At 35.1% G+C, this 5539-nt stretch overlaps 1 pseudogene; it reads left to right on the top strand.

Moving 5' to 3' along the window:
* The first annotated feature begins 4984 nt into the window (after nt 1–4984).
* Nucleotides 4985–5315, top strand: LOC148583209 (inhibitor of trypsin and hageman factor pseudogene; annotated as a pseudogene).
* Nucleotides 5316–5539: the final 224 nt, after the last annotated feature.

Raw genomic sequence — 5539 nt, 5'->3', positions numbered from 1 at the left:
TACCCAAACCCACAATAGTGACATCCAAAACCATCCAAATCCAACTTATCTCTTCCTTAAACACCAGCAAATGAACTAGATCTGGCAACACAAAGCTCATAACAATACACGCTGCTCACAATAGAGACAAGAAACTTGTTGGTGCAAAATAATCTCTAAAAGGAATTCATTGGCTCCACAAGAAATAAAGAACACTGCAGATCTGTGAGAAATACCAGATGAAAAAAAAAAATCAAAGATTGTAAGAGAGGGAAAATGCGAACCGTGTCTTTTAGCGGGTGTCACCGAGAAAGAGAGGATCATGGGGAGAGAAGCACCGGATGGTGGACGTCGGCTCTGATTTGGTGTAGTGGGTCGGTGTGGGCGTGGGCCTCGCTGGAAGCCAAAGGCGTGGGGGTGGCCCGGGTGGGGGAGAGAGAGCAGAGCCGTGGTTTTGGGGAGAGAAATTTTTTCTTTGGGGGCAAGGGGAGGGTTTTTTATTTTTTATGTTTTTATTTTTAATTATAGTAACTTAACTTCAGTTTATTTTACCAACGCCACGTCAGTCGGGAACCTCAATTCAGGAAAACTTTCCGGACGCGTAGTAGCTCTCATTGTGGAAACCAGTTAACTTCGATTGTCGGCGGATTTGGAAATAAAATACAGACGCCAACATGCTTTTAATTAGGGGCGTAAAATAAACCGCGGGATCAAAAAATTGGAAAATCGGTTTGTTAGAACTGGTAATCGAGATGTTCAGTTCCGGTTATCGGTTTTGAGGTTTTAAATACCCGGTTATAACCGGTATATAATAATAATAATAATACATATTTTAAATTTTGTATATATATTTTTGAATTTAGTATTTTTATTATTATTTTTTTTTTTACTCTAGTTCACAAAGATAGAAAATCACTTCTATATTTTCAAATTTAGTATATTTATTAATTTTTTTATTTTTTTTAAAGAATTTAAATGGAGGCAAAAATAGTTAAATTAAGCCCAAAAATTTGGCTCAATACCTAAAATAAGTCAAAAATGCAAAATAACTTTTTTTAAAAAAGCCGGTTACTCGGTTTGGATAACTGGGTACTAACCAGAACCGTCCGGTTATTGTATAACCGGTTAACCAGGTAACTGTTTCGGGTTTTTAAAAACCGGATGCTCCTGTTCCGGTTCCCAGTTTTGGCCAATAATCAAGAAACAGGACCGACTTTTCACCCCCACTTTTAATGTTGGTGGTTTTTTGTATAGCGTGTACGTACGGTTTTCAACCACGCTTGACAGTTCTATGCTTACACCACTGGCCTCCGCACTACTGTGGTCACCACCAAGGAGTGTTGCTTAGTGCTATGTGCTCTTCCGTGCAGCGCAGTGCACCCCATGGGCCATGAACAATGTGGGTCATGCATGTGCCGACTAGATCTACGAGCTCCTCCACAACACATTGCTTGCATGGTTGCTACCGTGGCTGTTGGAGCAACTACTTCCTTAATATTTATGTTTACTGTTGTGAGTTCATTTGTTAGTTTTGTGTCCCACGTTGAAAAAATATAAAAAAAAATAGTACATAATATACTTAAGTGTACCTTAACCCTTTAGTTTAGGCTTTTGGATTAGAATTGTGTTCAATTATGTATATTAATGTACTAAGAGTGAAAACTCCATACCCATTTTATCTCCCAACATTTATTTATCTTTTAACCATTTTGTTACTGTTAAGGATAACATAAGCTCAAAGAATACATAATAATTTTCTTGACTTAGTTAAAGAAAGTTTTTCCAACTAGAAAATTCTATCATATTTTGAAAATAATTTGGAAATTAACGTTGAAACAATTTCTAAACCTTAAACACTTCTAAAGTAAGAAGATGGGGTTTGTCTTGCTCAAAAGAGAAAAATGAGTGAAGAGTTTTGGTCTAAATTATTGTGTTTATGATTATATATATAAGGCGGAACCATATTAATTATGACTATAAAATACTTTTGAAATTTATCAAAATATGAGAAATTATAATTAAGTTGTGCTGAAATTTTGTTGAAAGATGATGATTAAGTTGCCCCACAATAAAAATTCTAGTCCCGCGGCATCATGTGAAGTATATGACTGAATTACAATGTAGTAAGTATATGAATGTAGTGACTTACAGCATATTCAGAAGGAATGTCCCCAATGTTGAGAACAACCCACAATTAATTGACCAAATAGTGGCACTCAAATGTTGTAGCTCCAAACTTATAAAATAGTTTACAGTTTTTTTTTTTTAAAAAAAAAATCATTTTACAAGAATTGAAAAAACTTTTTTTTTATCAATCGAACACGTTTTCAAATTGACTACGATGTTCGGTCGTACCCAACATAAGAAAAATATAGAAAAATGCATTTTTTTTTTTTTTTAAAAAAAAAAACATTTTAAATCGAAATGAATAGAACTTAAAACAATACTCTATATTGTTATAAACCAAATGGAAAATGTAAGGTAGTCGAGCCACTCTTTCGGCCTAATAGGAGGAGAGGGTTTGGCCAACCTAAGCCGGGTAACTCCTCTTATAGCATAATTTGTCTATTAAATCTGGATTGGAATAAGGAGTTGCAAGGGATTGTTAGGAACGCTCACTCCAAAATCGTTGTAGGGCCAAGCCCGGCTAAATTGCAAATTGAGCATCAAAATTTAGCACTCCTCTTCGATCGGAATTGCCTGTTGCAGTTAATTTGGACAACCCAACTTAAAGTGAGCATATGGTCCGAGCAATTGGACCTTTAACTTTGAGCTGCTTGGAGCAGATAGACTAGGAACTTGTCCTTTCTTGTGGGCTTGCAGGCAATTTATATTACTCATGCTTACCCTAGAAAGAAAGTTTGGCACTCACGTGGGAGTCACGTGACATCTCCCCTAACATGATCTGCATTAGGGGTGAGCAAATTAACCGTTACCGTTTAACCGGCCGTCTACCGGCTTCGACCGAACCGATAGAAACCGTAGCCGATATGCCGATATCCTTATCGGTTAAAAAAAGTATACCAGAATTTGGTCCGGTCCAGTCCGGTCCGGTTAAGCGGTTCTTATCGGTTAACCGATTTAACCGATAAGAAACCGGAATTTTTTTATTTTTTATTTTTTATTTTTTAATTCTAGTCCCAAAACGGCACCGTTTGGTCTTTTAGAGAGGTTTCCAAATTCCCACAAGTGACACAGGTTTCCGAATTTGTGTAATGGTGTTACCTATGACTTATTTTCCTTTTGCTAAGTGACTTTAATTAGTTAATACTTTGTTTATTATTCATTAATGAATTTTATTTTAATTTGGGTTTGGGTAGGTTTGATGTTTTTTTTTAAGTGATGGCATTTGATGGGATTTCTTTGCCTTTGGTAAAAGCATTTTTCATTAACTAGTTTTGCTAGTCTAATTAGCATTCATTATGTTAATTAGTCCATTTGCTTTGGAAAAATGTATTTTATAGTATAAAGAAAAAAAAGTTGAAGTGGATCAATATAAAAAAAGCTTCAATTTTTAGCCCAAAAAACAAATATTTGGGTCCCAACAAAAAGTATTTGGTCCCTAAAACAACTCATTTTTAATAAGTTATTTTAGCCCAACAAAAAGTATTTGGGCTCTCAAAAGTAAAAAAAAACTCATTTTTGGTTTTTGGCCCAACAAAATAAATCAATATAAAGCTCTCAGTTAAATCGGTTAACCGGTTTAACCGGGCCGTTTAACCGTGTACCGTTTTAACCGAAATTATCGGTTAAAATTCTTATTGGTTCGGTATCGGTTAATAAACCCTAGAGAAGATGTTACTTTACGGTTTGTTCTGTGATGTGTGAATAGCATGTCATTAAAAAAACGACATCATTTAAAAAAAAAAAAAAAAAAAAAAGGACATCAATTAATGTCATTTTAGGCAAAAAAAAAAACGACAACTCTTTAGGAGGTGTCGTTTAAACAGTAGAGGGTGCCGTTTTACTGTTTAAACAACATGCTCCATTAGGGGATGTGTGCGTGCCCCCTTGGGCCACGTCATTTTAACAGTGACTTGAACGTGTTAATTGGGCATTCTACCAATCCCAATTAAACACGTGAAACCCAATTAAACGCAATTGGGCATTCCACCTCCCCAAGTCAGTTGAGCTAAAATGAGCTTCCTCAATGGACAAAAACCTGAATATACTAATTTTCTGATATTTTATTAAATTAATTTTTTTAGATGAATGAGTAATTTGCATATTATACAGTTTTTGTTGCGATTACACATAGTCAGATGCATCAAGGGTGGTAAATCTAACATAATGATGAGATTAATTTTTTTTTTCTAAGTACATTGAGGTTAAGTTATAGTTGGACCAAAAGACTTAAAGTAGTTTACACTAATCAGACATGAAAATTTTCATTATGAGAGTCGAACCTATACCCTAGTGTCTACCTAATCACAAGAAAATTCTCTTGACTCTTGAGGCCAATGAATCACCTTTGAAAGTAAGATAAGTTTTAATATACTAAAAAAAAAAAGTTTTAATATACCATATATTTTTGTTTCTGCTTCCTAAATTTTCATCAGTTTCTTGGGATTATTAATATTCTACACGGCAAATTGATTTTATGCCGAATTCCATTATATACGATATGAAATTGTATTTCTAATTTGGTAAAATTAATTACTTCAACCAAATTTTATTTAGTTCTCTTAATTAGTTCCAACTTATTGTTCTTAATTCAAAGTTTTACCAACACATAGGATTGACAAATGTCATGGCCGGCTAGAGCTTGATATTCATTTTGTCATAGAATGATTAATTAATTATGTTTATGCATACATTTGTCCTTTACTGAAACAAAGTCCAATATCCATGACTGAATGATCGAAGAATTGACTCCTCAAAATATTCGCCGGCCTGCAACCTTTATTTATTTTTAGCAGCAAAAATAAATCGAAAAATCAAATTTTCATCTCCTCTGTATCCTTTTCCTTATCTCCTCCATTTGCCCTTGTACGATCCAAGAGAGATGGCAGCATCAGGATGCACTGGTAAGACAAAAAAACATTTGTGTTCCATTTGATGTCGCATACAACCTACGCATAAACACTTGTTTAACAGCAATTTTGTGGATGTGGGTATATATTCTAACCTTAGGAACTGGCAAGAGCTCATGGCCGGAGCTGCTGGGAGTCAACGGAGAAGTGGCGGCAGCGACAATTGTGAGAGAAAATCCAAAGGTTGCTGTCACGGTCATAGTTAAGGAAGGAATGATGGTGACCATGGATTTCCGTAGCGATAGGGTCCGGGTTTGGGTTGATAAGAATGGAGCTGTGAAGCAGACTCCTCAAATTGGTTAGCATTAGGAATTCTCTCTGGTTTAAATGTAGAGTATTTTGTTATTTGGGATCAAAATTGATGATTAATTGCTCTTCGATTAATTTGATAATCAAATTGACGGTTTCATGTATAATTGGTGCTTAACTGAAGGGTGTTTGTTAAGTCTGGATAGGATTTGGGACAAGAGTGTTAATGTTTTTTTTCTTTCATGAAATCGAACTTTCACTCCGTTAATTTATCTCAT

This window comes from Corylus avellana, chromosome 11, assembly GCF_965113065.1.
Source record: "Corylus avellana chromosome 11, dhCorAvel1.hap1.2, whole genome shotgun sequence".
NCBI classification, from domain to species: Eukaryota; Viridiplantae; Streptophyta; class Magnoliopsida; order Fagales; family Betulaceae; genus Corylus; species Corylus avellana.
Note: the sequence above shows the minus strand (reverse complement) of the source record. Positions and strands in the feature narration are given on the sequence as shown.